The following is a 16,543-nucleotide window of genomic DNA, read 5'->3' on the forward strand; positions in this document are numbered from 1 at the left end:
CATCCCAACACGGTTATTTTAGTGCTGATGATTGGTACGGTGCTTTCCTAGCATGGAAGAGACTCTGGCTCCATAACCAGCACCACAGACAGTGGGGACAATGGTGAACGCCTGCAAGTCCAGCACTCAGTGGGTAGAGGCATGATGACCAGAAGCTTAGCATCGACCTCAGTTATTCAGGGAGCTAGAAGCCAGTCTGGGCTACATGGGTCCCTACCAAAACAAAACAAAACAAAACAAAACAAACAATACCAACGACAAAAGCAAGCAAACAAAAAGCAAAGTCCTGATGACCAAGGGTGCTGTGTTCTGAAGGGGTCACAGGAAGGCATTTTCTTTAGGATCTTCTGGCATAGAATTCTATAATGAGCAGGTGGAATGGGGCTGGAGTGGAAGGGTGGCACCCATCTGCTGAATTAGTTCACTTATCTGCAGGAAGGTTCGTGGAGAGGGGGTACAGGTATCTCTGCCATTCTATTACAGACAGAAAAATCACATCTTGCAACTCACAGGCAGAATCCACGAGACTCAGAGCTCACAGCTTGAAGCCAGGGCCTTGAAGGGCTTGTGTCTGCTGGAAGCCACTGTCTGTCTGCAACCTGTCCCTCATAGGAGGGTGATAAAGACAACGTAGCAGAGGTCTCAAGCCTCTGTACATCAGGACCTGGGGAGCCTGTGGTCCTGCCTAACCGTCTTTCATGTGCCAAGGGCAGCTAAACGAACCACACTGACAAGACTGGGCCTTGGTGTTTTATGCTGTTTTGAAGTAGCACCTCATGTAGCCCAGGCTAACCTCAGACTTACTACATAGACGAAGATAACTTTGAGTTTCTGATCCACCTGTCTCCACCTAAGTGTCGATCCCACTCCGGATTTTTCTGTGAACTCCTCACCTGAGGAGCCTTCTCCATCTCTGAGAGAGTAGCCAAGAGGTGGGACTGCATAGGGAACGTGGAAGGCCGTTGTTCTCCTCCTGTAACCAGAGGCACAGAGAGCTGTAAGCCGACGTAAAGCTAATGTTACATAAAGCAAGGTGCCATGGTGCCGCGGCTAGCGGGAGATTTGTGCAGCGTGGCTGAGGAAATGCTAGTCTGCAGAAGGTGGCTCCCCAGCTCAGTCCTGCTCTTCCCTGAGACTGGGTGGCTTTCAGAGGGAGGCGATAATTGATATCAGTTGTCAACTTGACAGCCTCTAGAATCGTCTACAGCAAATCTCTGGAGATGCCTGTGAGGAACTTTCTGGATTGAGTTAATTGAAGTGAAAAGAGTCACCCTAAAGTAGGTGGCACTGTCCCAAGGGTGATTAAAAAGGAGAACGGGAACTGAGCACCAGCGTCATTTCTCTTGGTCCTGACTGTGGGGTCAGGGTGACCGGCAGGGCAGCCAGCTCGTGTTCCAGCCATGGTGGACTCTGGCCTCAAGCTTCGAGCCAAATAAGCCCTTCCTCCCTTAAGTTGCTCTGCCAGATGCCTTGTTACAGCAAACTGCAAAGTAATGGATACAACCAGCCTTTGTTTCCGAGTCCAGATGCCAGGGACCATGTCTGTCAGTCAATCCATGATGGACTCCTGACACATGTAAGAGGTATGGACACTTGTAAGCCACTGGGATTGGGATCTGAGATGCTAATGGGTGCAACGGCAACAACTGGAACTCAGCCTTCAGATCTGAGTGGTCCAAAGTTTTCTCCATTCTTTGTGTGATCTGCTGCTGTGTGACAAGCTGCCCCACAACTTAGCAGCCCCAAGCAGCAGGTGTTCATTACGTCACAGTTTGAGTGGATCTTGGTTGTGAGCAGGGCTTAGCTAACCCCTCTACCTCGGTTCCTCATGAGGGTTCCATCAAGATGTTGGCCACAGCTGGGGCCTTCTCTGGAGTTTCAGCTGGGGAAGGATTCACTTCAAAGCTCATGTGAATGTTGGGGATCTGTGGCCAGATTTGTCCCAGGCTTAGCTAACTCAGTGAGTTCCTTCTGAGAACAAAGAAGAGCCAACAGAAACGTTGACAAGAAACTGACAGGAATCTGAAATGCATCTGCTGGACCATGGCCAATGAGAGGCTGGGTGGCGGTGGCACACACTTTTAAACCCAGCACTTCAGAGGCAGAGGCAGAGGGAGAGGCAGAAGGATCTCTGAGTTTGAGGCCAGCCTGGTCTACAGCAAGTTCTAGGACAGCCAGGGCCACACAGAGAAATCCTGTCTTGAAAAACAAACCCAAAAGGGGCCTGGTGTGGGGCAGGTTGAAGTTTTCACTTCTTGCTTAGGTGTTGGCCAAAGCCAGTCTTTACCAAGTGGGAGCATTAATAAGCCGGCTCACCGCACAAAAAGGTGCAAGCCTAGAAGGCAGCAGGGGGACTTGGCTGGTGGTTACAGTGTTTTGCAACTTAGCCAAGTGACACGCATTACATGTAGTATGCTCCCTAGAAGTAAAGTCGCAATATCCAGTCTGCTGTTGGGGAGGACAGATGATGAATACCAGGCAGCTCGGGCATTAGAGGTCAGCACAGCAGCCTAGATACCCAACTGTTCTCCAAAGAAACGGTCCTGGAATGGACATCAATGAACCCCGTGGCATTTGTGAGGACTCCCAACCATGCTGCTTGAACCACTCTCAACTTTGATTAGTCCCTAATGACACTGTGATCCTAAATCACAATTGCTTTAAAATCTCCATCCGTTTGGACAGGAATCTATGCTGTCTTCAAGATCCACTCTGCTAGGCTGTGTGTGTGATGATTCCTATAGATTACCCATCTAGAATCATGGAGGGTGAAAGCCTCTGGACATGTCTACACGGGCTTTCTAGACTGAATCAACTGAGGTGGGAAAACTCACACTTGACTGTAGACAGCACCTCCCAGTGTGACCAGCCGCTGCACACTCCAGTTGCCATGACTGCCCCGCCATGATGGATTTACCCTCACACTGGGATCAAAATAACCCCTTCCTTCCTTAAGTTGTTTTGTCAGGTATTGTCACAGCCAAATACAAGTAACAAACGCAGGCTGCTTAAGCCTGTGACCAGATTTGCCCCAGGCTTAGCTAACTGTGCATTTCTTTGGAGAACAAAGAGGAATCAACAGAAACATTGACAAGAAACAGAATCTGCACGCATCTGCTGGACCTCGGCCAGCGAGGGACAATTGCATTCTCCAGCTCTGTCTCTCTCTTTCCACTGAGATAGGATCTTAATACATCTATCCCTGCCCGACCTGGAGCATGTTATGTCGATCAGGCTGAACTCAAAGTCATGGAGATCTGTCTACCTCTGTCTCTCGAGGGCTGGGATATAAGGCATGAACCATCAAGCCCAACTGGTCTCTCTCTTTAAGAAGAAAATATGTGGGGTGTGTGTGTGTGTGTGTGTGTGTGTGTGTGTGTGTGTGTGTGTCATTCTATGTATGTGCACACATAATGGAGGTCAGAAGAAGGTATCAGATGCCCCTCCCCCCATCACTCTTCTTATTCCTTTGAGGCAAGGTCTCTCCCTGAGCTTGGGGCTTTTGCTAGGTTAGAAGTGAGCACTCCCCAGTAACCCTCCTGTCTCTGTCCCCACCTGAGCTGCAGTTATAGGTGTTTCCAGGGATATCCAGTTTGTAACATGGGTGCTAGCACCTAAACACCAATCCTCATAATTGTGGATGAAGTGCCCTTAACCTTTGAACTATGTTTATAGGCTCTCTCTTTCCCAACCCTGAGCCAAGCCTCATATAGTCTTTCTCCATGGCTTTCCATGTCTTCAGATGTCCAAGCAAGATGATCCTGTTATTAACTAGCTCTTTACAAATGGCCAAGAAGCCACAGTGGCATACAGAAATGGTCATGTGTATCTCACCCACCTCGCTGCAGTTCTGGGGCCTCAGGGCGGGAAATCCTGCATCTTACCTAGAGTAGCTCTGATCCAAGCAGCTTTCATTTATCTGGGCTCACTCGGGTACCAGGATGCTATTTTACCGATTCCAAACGGCAAAAATGTGACGGGAGCCCAAAGTGCCTTATTGTTAATTACTCATTGGCTGAAGTAAATCACGTGGTCCAGCCCGAGCTCCAGCTTGTGAGCGAATGTGCCCCACCCACCTAGTGCCTCATCAAAGTTTTGGGAGTGAGAGCTCCGTGGAACACACCTTCCCTTCCCCCCCCCAACACCATGTTGGGGTCTCAAGTTCATTACTGAGTGCCAGGAGTAAGTGTATTGCACATATAGGGCAGGCTTCGGCCTCCTCCTCCACTTTCCCCCGGAGAGAGCGGTATAAGGGAAAATAACCGGCAAGGCAGGTGAAGCTCTTCGGAGGGTCTGGAAAAGGGTGAGGCTCAATCCGCCCACTCCACTCTTCAGTCCTGTTCGTCCCAATTCAGGACACACCCATCAGCAGGAGGCCCCAGGAAAGATACAGGAGAAGGCAACACTAACTCGCTCGGCGAGAGGTCTTGGTCCATTGGCAGCCATTCTGCCTGAGCTCTGAGAGCCCTCTTCGCTAGGCCCGCCTGTGGTCACTGCTTCGGTCGACCCTTGCCATAGACTTTAATCCTTGGACTTGTAGCCCCTTCAGTCAACCCCGCCTGGCTTCAGCTTGCTAACACTTTTATTTTGGTGGTGTTTATATTTGTAAGTTTGTCTTCTATTTTTGGAGGATGGCACTGGCTTCCTGTTTGCAGCACGAGGCTTCCTTTCAAATAAATATATTCAAATAAACAGGGTGTGTTATTTGGTTGAGAAAGAGTAAAAAGGGGTTGATGCAATTGGTCTGGGTTTAAATCCGCAATGCCATTCTTAATCAGGCCTTTGTGCAGGGTCCTTTCATAGGTTCACACCTCTGCTTCTTTACTGATAAAATGCGGCCTTTTTCAGGGCTGTTGTGTTACATTACAGCTAACGTTTGTCAAGCAAGCCACTTGACTAATATCCCTAAGCCCTGGGTTCCATCCCCAGCACCACAAAAACAGCATGGGGTACATGCCTGCCTTTCGTGCACTTTGAGGTAAAGGCAGAGGGATCAGAAGTTCAAGGTCATCCTTGTTTACTTAGTAACAAGCTGGTGGCCAGCTTAGGCTATATGGAACCTTGTCTCATTAGCAACAACAACAAGCTAAGGCTGGTCAGGTGTTAGACTGTGGCTAATGGTTAGTAAGTAATCGTAGCCACTGAACTCTCCCTTCTTGCAAAGCCTTTGGGTTTTTTGTTTTCCAGATGACCATGAGACAGACAGGCCTTAGCTCCAAGTAATGTCTCCTGTGCCCTGTGCTTGCGGAATGAGTCTTCATTTGCCTTCACCATACAAGTGAGATCCTAGACCAATTCCATCAACTGGAGGCCTGGGGGAATGACCCTTTGGATTTGGGAGTGCCATGTCCCCCAAGAAATCTCTAACTTAGACCCGGTGAGAGCTTCCCTCTAGAGAGCTCTGCAACTGGATTTTAAAATGATGCGGGTGAACATTGACACAGTGCCTGGCTTGGGGTAATAGGGGTGGTGGTATTTGCCGTGTGTACCTGTTACCCTAGCACTTGGAGGGTTGAGAGTTTAAGGGCAGCCTGGGTTACATAAAAGACCTTGTCTCAAAAAATAATAAGTAAATAAATAAAACAAATCAAGGGCTGGCAAGATGGCTGCCATAGTTAGCTCAGCTGTCAACTTGACACAAACCCAGAGACACCTGGGACAAGGAAACAGAGATTGAACAATTGCCTTCTTCACACTGGTCTGTGGGATGTTGGCGGTGTATTTTCTCGACTACCACTGTGGGCAATGCCATTCCTGGGTCCTTTCTCAGGTCCAGGTTGGCCTGGACTATATAAGGTAGTTGAGCAAGCTAAGGGAAGCAATCCAGTAATCAGCCTTCCTCCATAGTCTGCACCAGGTCCTGCCCCTAGGTTTCCACCTGAGCTCCTGCTTTCCTCAGTGATGGACTTCCCTGAAGTGTATGTAAGGTGCAAACAATCCTTTTCTACGTTGTTTTTGGGCCTGGTGTTGATCACAGCAACAGGAACAGAGGACAATAAACACACTTGCCACTAGATGTGAGGACCTGAGTTCTGTCCCCAGGATCTACACGTAGAAGGTTCTCTCTGATCACCTTGTGTGCTCTACACACACACGAATAAGTAAATAAACAAATGTAATAAAAATACTGAAAACAGAAATAATTGAAGCAGCAAGATGGCTCCACAGGAGAAGGCACTTGCTGTGCAAGCTTGGTGATTCCCAGGAGTAACGCAAAGGAGGAAGGAGAAAATCAACTCTGCAAAGTGCACACACACACACGCGCGCGCGAGCGAGAGAGAGAGAGAGAGAGAGAGAGAGAGAGAGAGAGAGAGAGAGAGAGAGAGAGAGCGAGAGAGAGAGAGAGAGAGAGAGAGAGAGAGAGCGAGAGAGAGAGAGAGAGAGAGAGAGAGAGAGAGAGAGAGAGAAGGGGGGCTTAAAACTGCTTCAGAAAAGAAGAGAAAAGGAGAACGCAAGAAAACAATGCCCAATTGAGACCACGACTTGGATCCTCTACCTCAGACTTCTCAGTAGTTAAGATCGATCACAGGCCTGGCCAGGCTTGGAAGAATCTTGAGACTGGTCCTGATGATGGCCTTACCTCGGAAGAAACTCTGATTTTTCAGTTATGGCTTGGCTCATATATACTCAGCCTCTCCAGTAGCCAGGCACCGTGTGAGTGTGGCCTTTAGGTCTCAGGGCAAGGTCCCACCATGCCTTCCGTGTCTATCATAGGAAACTGAGGCAGGAGAGATTAACAACCAACTAAATTAGTAAGAGGCAGAGAGGGCTACTAGGAAAGAAGGGGAAATCTCGGGGTCCTGATCCTGCAGTCAAGAGAAGAGGGGTGACAAAGGTGAGAAGGCAGCGATGCTCCCAGCAGACTTTCAGCTCCCTTGAACTTTGCGAAGTGAACTGGACCGACAGGCAGGGGAAGGGGGGTTCCCGGCGGCCTCCCAAGGTCCCGCCCCCTGGATCAGCGGCTTTTGACATCATGGGCAGGGAGGCGGGCTCGGGAGAGGGCGGCGGGGAGGAGGCTCGGCAGCCCGGAGGGCGGAGGACGCCGCGCAGTGCCAGCCCGGAGCTTCAAAACAGCCGGCGCCTCGCCTCACGCGCAGCCCGCCACTGTGTCCAGACGCCCGCGCTCGGTGAGTTGGGGGCGCGCCCAGGGACTGCGGTGACGGCCGGGTTCCGGGATGACAGGGGAGCGGTCTGCCCTCTTTAGGAGTCGGGACAGGCCGGGGGATCCGTGGCTGACAGGGAGGGGTTAGGGTGCAGTCCGTGCAGCAGCCCTGGTGCTCCTTCTCCAGACCTCTGGGACGCAGGCCTCCCCTTTGGTGCCCCCAAGGCCACCGTGCCACCCCTGGGTGGCATTCGCCGCCTTTTGCGCCCAAGCGGGCGGGAAAAGTTTGGGAAAGAGTCAGGGCGGATCCCCTCTCCGCCACCGCTGGCCCAAAGCTCTGGAAGTCCAGAGTAGCCCACTTGTCGCCTGTGGTACTCGGCATCTGATTCCCAAGCAGTACCAATCAGATAGGACCTGGTCTGCGGTTCCCTGAGAGCTCCTCCGGGTCTGTGCTCCGTGGCGCACAGCGGCAAGGGGCAGCTTCCTTGGGTCTTAACGGTGTCCAAGCCTGGGGAAAAGCTCCAAAAATGGCCTCCCACCTGCTCTTGACTACTGTGGCAGATCTGTGGGCTTTAAAGGGAAGGCGGGATGGCACCCATGATTCCACAGAAAAAGGAGGTATAACTGAGAGTGCATGCCAAACTTGGAGAAGGACTGAAGCTTCTAGGCTCGGTTCAAGAGGGCCCCACTACTGTGAGGCACCTAGAACCTGCAAGTTCAAAGCCGATCTGGTGGGAGGCGGTCTTTGCCAGCTGACGGAGATAGCTGGGATTTTGGATTATTTAACAGGTACAGATTTGATTGGGGATGATGGGAAGTTTTGAGTTTAGATAGTGGTGGGTGTTACTCAACATTGCCGGTTCATTCCTGGCCATGTGCTTGTAGAATTAAATGATTTACATCATAAATGCTATGTGTATTTTTACCACGGCGAGAGGCACAAGAGACACCTCTTAGCTGCCCCTGCTTGGGCATTCTGAATCAAAGAAACCCCAAAATCCAGGCACGGAGGCTGCCCACCTCCCCCTGGAATGTCACTTTCAAATAAGGGTAGATGTTCTGTAGGACGGATCCATGCAGGTTACAGGGAGACCCAAGGGAAGAGGATGTGGAAGGACAATGGGGGTGTATGCATTGGGCTCCTGTCCCGCCTCCTCCCAGAGAGCCTTATTCTGGGCTGTCCCCAGCACAGCACACCCTCCTGTTGAAGGTGGAGAAACCAGGCCTAGAGACCTGGCAGAGTTAGCTGCTCAAGGCTCTCGAGCCACATCCTCTCCCCACCTTCCCTGTGCCCCCCAACACTTATTCCTACCAGGAGATACCTCAGTGGGCTGCAGGAAATGAGGAGAGACATTTTAAGGGGTGTGGGTCCCCTACAAGGTATTGGGCAGAGATAGATACCCAGCCCACAGCCTAGGGAGGCACTAGGGGTGGCCAGAAGGTGCAGAACCTGTTTTTCCTCCAAGGGGTTTTGGATCTTTACCACCTCCACCCCCACAAGAATGGAGAGTCAGAGAGCCGGTCACACAGCCTGGAGCCTTCTCTGTCCCTCAAATGCAGAAGCCGAGATTGGCCTGCAATCTGGGCAAGGGTGTTTGTGTGGGAAGCTGGGGAGGGAGCCAGTAGGGAGGGGGAGGGAAGGGCAGGGCAGAGAGGTGCTGCCCCACCAACAAGGGAGGCCCCCTCTCAAGCTCACTCTGCCCCAAGGGAGAATTTAATTGTAAATACAGAGCATATCTATTTAGCAGTTCCCAAACACACACACACACACACACACACACACACACACACACACCCTACTTACAGATAATGACATCTAGATCCCTTTCTTTTGTCTTATCTCCACTGTAGGCACTAACCACATGAAGGGCCAGTTTGCCAGTGTTCCTTGTTTATGCCCAGGTACATATTGACACTCTACTGCCTGTGGCCTCTTTCCCTTTTCCCAGAGCCTCCCTGCTCATCAGTGAGGTGCAATGAAAGGCCGTTCTTTGTCACAGTGAACCTACTCAAAGGGACACCACAGGAACTATATAAATACTTTTCCAGGGTGTAAGAAATGGCTTGGGACCTTGAGGCTGGCCAGGAGTCAGGAGTCCAGCCACCTTTTAGGGGGCAGCTAATTGTATACATACATGTTGCGATGTGTGACTGATGTCCCATGCCTGTGGTCAGGTGGGGGTTCTGACACAGCTTTCAAAAGCAGAGGTGGGCAGCTCCTTCAAAAGCCATTGGTAGGGGGTTGGGGATTTAGCTCAGTGGTAGAGCCCTGGGTTCGGTCCCCAGCTCCGAAAAAAAAGAAAAGAAAAGAAAAAAAAAGCCATTGGTAGGTCAACTGAAGCCCAAAGGTGGGCTTGGGTCCCTGTTCTGGAATTGGGGAGCAGAACTCTCTTAGAAGAGTAAATTAAAGGTTAGCAGAGAGAGATCAGAGCCCGAGTGTGCTCCTTGGTGCTACGAGGACTCAGAGTCTGAGCCTAAGGAAAGGTGGGGTACCTTGTGAGCGGATGGGAGGAGAAGATATCCCTACCTTACCCCATCACCAGCAAGGTATTGTCTCATTGCCTCGATGTTACCCTAAGACCATGATTTAGGTGGGATGCAGACAGCTTTTGTCAGAATCAGGGATTGAACACATCTGACTCTTGTTAGGGCCAGGCCCAGGAGAGCTCTAAAAATATCAGAGGCAGGGCTGCCACCCAGCCAGAGTGCTCCCTGGTAACCTGACACCCCAAGTAAGGCTGGTGGCTGTGACAGATAGTGGTGACAACATAGGGCCTCTGGATTCTAGAGACACTTGAACCCCTCCAGGCTAGCTGACCTGAGAACAGATACCAGCAAAAGGGGTGCATCTCTGCATTCCCTGGTGCAGGCAAAACAGTGAAGAATTTCAGGACTTCAGGAATTTAGAACGCTCCATTTTTGACAGCAAGTCACATGGTATGCGTTGGTGGCAGACCTAGGCTTCTCTCCGGGCATAGACCCCAGCTGAGGGAGGAGTTCAGTGACCAGGAAGGGCTCAGTGGAATCACAGCATCCCACCGTGAGGGCCTCTGTGGCAGAAGTCATTTGTCTAGTATTCCGGTGGAGGAATGTTAGAGAAAACACTCAAGGACTGGGTCACTTTCCCTAGAGCATCTGGGGATTTTCAGCCTCAGCTGCTGGGCTCTGGAGAAACTGGCTCGTCTTGGGGCAGGATGTAGGGAGGAGGGAGGCTGGAAAGAAACCAAGTAGATGGTCCTTCCTCTTCCCAGCTGAGATACTGTCTTCGCTTAGTAAGTTCTTGTCGGATTCGGAGTGAGCTCCTGGGCCTGCACCTTGGCAACCAAGCTTCCATGGGGACAGAAGCCTCCAGAGAGCTGCTCCTTTCTGGCCAGGACTGACTGGACCAGCTTCTAGAAGCTTCCTAGGACTTAGGGTCCAGAGCTGAGTGAGAGGTCATCAGTGTGGTATTTGGTATTAATACCACTCTCAGAAATCTGGGATGCAAAATAGCAGTTATGACGTAGGCTACAGAGGGGCCGCTTAGACATCATTACAAACCGCTCCCACACTAAGACTGGTTCCTCAGTAACCGAGTCCTTGTGTAAGATTTTCCTTCCATTTTAAAAACGTTATTACCCTTATCTTGTATGTATATGTAAGTGTCAGCATGTACACATCTCATGGCACACACGTGTGGAGGCCAGAGGACAGCTCGCAGAAGTTGGTTCTCTCCTCACACCCTGTGTGTGGGCCCTGGGAATTGGATTCAGGTTTTTCGGTTTGGCTTGGTGGCAAGCGCCTTTACCCACTGAGCCATCTTGTTGGCCCTGAACATTCCTTCCTGATGTGCTGTCACCAACCCACCTTGTCACCCTATCTTTCTTTAGAAGGGAAAGTATTTTTAAATATTTCACTGGGTGAATGTGGCGTGAGACGACTTTCCTCCAGGTGGATGCATTTCTGCTGGTGCCCAGGGTAATTGTAAAATAAAAGGTCTATGGCCTGGCATAGAAAGAGGGAAGACTACTTATATATCCTCCTTGGTTGGCATCTGAAAACAATCGTAAGAGGCGCACGAATCTATAGCTTCACAGATGAAAGTTGGTGCTTCTTAAAACTCCAGACGGTTTTTAAATTAAAGTAGTTAGCAAGCACAGGTGATCTTCAGGTTCCGCCAAACCTGTAGTGCCCAATTCTTAGTGCCCGTTGACTGCTTTTTCAGAAGGTCTTGTCTAAGGGGACTGAAATGGACACATCTCACACATAGTTAGTATAATATTTTAAATAATTTTATGAGAATTTCATACATTCATACGATGTATTTTGATCATCATTCATGCTTTATTGTATTATTAGTGTGTGTGTGTATGTGTGTATGTGTATGTGTGTGTATGTGTGTGTATGTGTGTGTGTGTGTGTGTGTGTGTATGTGTGTGTATGTGTATGTGTATGTATGTGTGTGTGTGTTTGTGTGTGTGTATGTGTGTGTATATGTGTGTGTATATGTGTGTGTGTATATGTGTGTGTGTGTGTATGTGTGTGTGTGTGTGTGTGTGTGTGTGTGTGTGTGTGTGTGTGTGTGTGTGTGTGTGTGTGTGTGTGTGTGTGTGTGTGTGTGTGTGTGTGTGTGTGTGTGTGTATGTGTGTGTGTGTGTGTGTGTATGTGTGTATGTGTGTATGTGTGTGTGTGTGTGTGTGTGTGTGTGTGTTTGTGTGTATGTGTGTGTGTATGTGTGGGTGTATGTGTGTGTATGTGTGTATATGTGTGTGTGTGTGTGTGTATGTGTGTGTGTGTGTGTGTGTGTGTCACATACAGGCCATCATGCGCATGTAGCAGAGGAAACCTTTCGGAGTTGGTACTGTCCTGCTACCATGTGGATATTACTAAGCAGATGTCTTCTATGAGCAAGCTGGCAGGGAAACCCCCTGTCTCCCAAGGTGACTATCATCTAGTCAGGGGGTGCTGAGTCAAGGTGTACCTGTCCATTCCAGGAGCTTATAATATGATGTGTGTCAGCCTGTGGGGCTGGACATAGTTAGCATTCTAATAGCCATGCTTCTGGGGACAGTAACTGCAATATCTGTCAGGCATTTTACAGAGTATTTTACAGCATTAAGAAGAACAGGTTCTGGCTGCAAGATGACTCAGGGAAGGTGCTCTACCTTGAGGCTGCATCACTGGCCTTGTTTTGTCTTCAGAGACAGGATCTCTCTGTGTAGCCCTGACTGTCCTGAAACGAACTCTGTAGACCAGGCTGGCCTCGAACTCACAGAGATCCGCTGCCTCTGCCTCCTGAGTGCTGGGACTAAAGGCGTGCATCACCGTTGCCCAGTGCGTTATTGGATTTTTTTAAATAAAATTATTGGGATGTGGCGATAGCTCCACCAGAAAACAGAACCAAAGCAGGCTTGAGTTTGACTCCCAAGATTCACACTAACAACAACAACAAACAAACAAACAAACAAACAAAAAGGCTGAACGCCCTTGCTTTGCCTTCCTAACGCTGGCCAGGAGAGATAGGGGATCCATAGGGCTTGCTGGTTGGCCAACCTAGCCTATTGCTGAGTCCAGACTAGCGAGAGACTGTGCCCCGAAAGGAAGGAAGGAAGGAAGGAAGGAAGGAAGGAAGGAAAAAGGAAGGGAAAGAAAGAAGTAAAACATGCTGAGGTCCCCTGGCCTCACACATACATGAGCCACTTGCATGTGCACACACATGAACATACATGAATACACACATACAAATGATGAAAACATTAGGTGAGGGGCAGTAAAATGGCTGACTGGGTAAACAGTCCTTGCTGTGGAAGCCTGACAGCCTGAATTGGATTCTCAGAATCCATGGTGGAAAGAAACAACCCCTGGAAGTTGACCTCTGACATTCACATATATGCTGCAGCACATGTGTGCCCACACGCACCACACACACACACACACACACACACACACGAACAATAACCAAAAAAGCTACATATCACAACATGTACTATTTCTATAAAGATAACCAAAACTCCCATCACATGCTCTGTGCCCTCATATGAATTGTGTTTATTTAAGGGACAAAGCCCAGAAGCCAACATCAGCTAGATTAGCCACTAAGGAAAGGGGAGGCCAAGGAACTGGTATAGCATGAATGAGTGAAGGGCTTCCTGTCTCATCTGTAACAGGGAATCTGTGTCTGAATCTTAGTTACAATGAGTTGGTCCTTCCTGCACTGGGGGAGCAGTGGGGTCTCACAGTTGTGAATGTTGGGGGGCTACACAGGGTTTCATGACTCTGGGGCCTCTAGCTGGACCACAGGTGGTCATGGTCATCCAAGAACGAGACGGTGAGTTGAGCCGTCATCCAGCCCCGTGGGCATCTCTGTGGGATGGCACACAGTGGACGCCCAATGAAGAAGATTAGTTCTTTCTGGCTGCTGTGAATGACCAGCCATGGTTTAGAGAAGAAACACCAAGTATATGCTTGTGGCCGTCAATCATTCAAGCAAGTGACTGCATCGGGACTGGGTGTCCAGGGCTGGGCCGAGAACTCAAGCAGATGGGTGAAGACCTGAGTCTCACACTAGGCATTAGCTTGGCATTATTTAGAGCAGGAGAAAATGGCCCCTACTTAGCAGTGTTATCAGCAGTAATGACAGTAATTACCACTGCCGCCTTTACAGCCACGTGCGGAACCTCCCTGCACTCATTTAAAGGTAGAAACTGTTATTATCTCTGTTCTCATGAATGAGCCTGTTAAGGAACATGCTCCAATCTCACAGCTTGCAAGTTAGGATCTGCTGCTGGGGCTCCTGGCGCCATCAGACACACCAATCCCCCTGTGATTCTTCCTGTCAAAACTCGAAATGTATACTTTCTCCTCTTGAATCTGGTCTTTTGGGCCCAGAATGTTGTTTTGGTCTAGAAGTCCTAATGGGCATCCTGGATGTCAATACAGGTGATCTCAATCCTCCTGGGCTCTCTATGACAAGATGACAGGTCACCTCTTTCCTTTGTTCCTTAGTATACTCTGCATGAGAATGTGTGTTTATATTGGTGTGTGTGTGTGTGTGTGTGTGTGTGTGTGTGTGTGTGTGTCTGCGTGTGAACGCACAAGGCCAAAAAGACAACCTCTGCTGTTGCTCCTCAGGTGTTGTCCACCTTGGTGTTTGAGGCAGGGTCTCTCACTAGTTTGTAACCTGACAAGGAGCCTGACTGGATGGCCAGGGGGCCTCCTCAACACTCGGATCATAAGCAGGCACCAGCATTCAAACCTTTCTTTAAAACAAAAATCTTGGGGCTTGAGCTCAGGTCTTCCTACGCAAGACAACCGCTGTACCAGCTGAGTGGCCACCCAGCCGCTCCTTCAGGTGCATACAGTTGATGTCACTCAGTGATACACTCTTTAAGTCCAAAGGTGGCAGGGAATCCTGTTAACATTATAGACTGTGTCCCAAAGCCCAGCCGGATGACCATGAGCCCAAGCGCCTAGAGGAGACTGAGAATGAGTTTCCTAGTCCCTTAATGAACCCACTAACACATCATCAACTTGCTATGGCTGCTGGACCCACCCACTTTTCCAGGCAAGGCCTATTTATTTCTGACCCCTCCCCCTCTCACTTACCAGAGCCACCATCTTGGCGTAGACCACCATCGTCTTTCTCATTGATAGACTATCCAAACTTTTGAATCCTTTCTCCTCTCTCTTATCCTCACAGTAAGCACAGCTGGATTTTCCCCTCAACCACCCTGGCCCTGAGATCCACCTTCCATACTTGCCCAGAAGGATCAGAAAGAGGCTCTCACTCACCCTCCCAAGAGGCTTCAGTGGTTTTGATTGCTCCTAAAGTAAAGCTCCCCACCCCACCCCAAACACACACACACACACACACACACACACACACACACACACACACACACACACACACACACACACAAAGAACTGAGACTTTGCATGATCTGGCTCCAAGGTCTTTGGCTGGCTGCCCATCAGAAACCACCCAGGGAGCTGTGATAAAATGCAATTCCCAGTCCCCACTGGTGGGAGTGACATCAGCCCCTTGGGAGGGTGGGGCCATTCACAGGTGGTTTTTCAGGTCCCCCAAGAGTGCTGGGCACAGACTGCCTCCTTCCCTGAACTCATCTGCTTCTGGTGATATTCAGCCCTTGGCCCCTTCTGCTCTGCTCATGGCGTTTTACTTAGTTCCTCTCACTCTTTGGTGGTACTGTGGATTGAACTCAGTGCTCCTGACTCTTTGGTGGTACTGTGGATTGAACCCAGTGCTCCTGACTCTTTGGTGGTACTGTGGATTGAACTCAGTGCTCCTACACAAGAGCTCTGTCGCTGAACTACATCCCAGCCCTCTTTCTTCTTTAAAAAAATTGACACTGGATCTGCCCAGGCTGGCTTTGAACTGATGGTCTCCTGCCTCAGCCTCCAGAGCTGAGATTGTGGGCTCCTCTTAGGGTGTCATGTAGCCTGTGGTATCCTGGAACTCAGCTGGAGAGCAGACTGACCTCAATTCTAATATAGAGGGAAGATGGCCTTGAACTGGTCATCTTTCTGCCTCTACCTCTGGAGCAGTAAGATTACAAGCATATACCACCATACTGGGATATGCTAAGCAGGCAAGCAGTCTACCACTGAGCCACACCCCCAGGCCCTACAGGTCGCTGCAGAATCCAACTCCCATTTTGTTAGGAGTTGTTTGCCTGTTTGTTTTTTGTTTTTGTATTGTTTTGTTTTGAGACAGGGTTTCACTGTGTCATCCTTGCTGTCCTGAACTCACGCTGTAGACCAGGCTGGCCTCAAGGATCCACCTGTCTGCCTCCTAAGGATTAAAGGTGTGCACCACCAGCAGGTGCCAACTCTTAATCCCCGCTTTACAGTTGTTTCCACTGCTGCTAGCTTTCCTTTCCTTCCTGGTGAGCAGTGTGTGTTCCTTCCTTTCCCAGGAGCACAGTCCTTAAGGCACATTTCCTTCCTGGTCACTTCAGTGGCATTGTGTTAACAGTGGCTAGGGATGGCAGGCACAGGGACCTTGCTTCTGTGTCCACAGAGTTCATGGTTGCATCCCACAGGTACTTCAGCCTTCCTGGGCCCCTGGGGAGGAGTCTTAGAAGGGAGGGTCTGTGAGCTAGGTGAAGGTGAGGTGGAAGCTGCAGGGGTGAAAGGGGAGGGGAGAACAGGGGTGAGATGGGGGAAACAGGGGGGGGGTGGAAGAGGGTTGGGGTGGGGGGGATGGGTCCGAGGGGAGGGGTGGGGGTGGGGAATAGGGGTGAGATGGGAGCAGGGAACAGAGGTAAGAGGTGGAGGGGGGACAGGGGTGAGAGTGGAGGGGGAACTGGTAAGAGGGGAGGGGGAGACAGGGATGAGAGGGGAGGGGGGAACAGGACAGGGCATGGAAGATACCAGAGATGACAGCTAGGATCAGGGTTGTTAACCGCCCCCACCTCATATACACACTTGGCTCTGCTGGG

General features: G+C 50.1%; 1 protein-coding gene across 1 annotated transcript in view; it reads left to right on the plus strand.

Moving 5' to 3' along the window:
- The first annotated feature begins 7,056 nt into the window (after positions 1-7,056).
- Emp2 (epithelial membrane protein 2) overlaps positions 7,057-16,543 on the plus strand; it is a 33,130-nt gene continuing 23,643 nt past the window's right edge. Inside the window, exon 1 of the mRNA XM_032913917.1 lies at positions 7,057-7,127. The gene's annotated coding sequence lies outside the window, so the exon portion shown is untranslated. The remainder of the gene's footprint in view (positions 7,128-16,543) is intronic.

The sequence above is a fragment of the Rattus rattus genome, chromosome 9 (assembly GCF_011064425.1).
Source record: "Rattus rattus isolate New Zealand chromosome 9, Rrattus_CSIRO_v1, whole genome shotgun sequence".
In the NCBI taxonomy this organism is placed as follows: domain Eukaryota; kingdom Metazoa; phylum Chordata; class Mammalia; order Rodentia; family Muridae; genus Rattus; species Rattus rattus.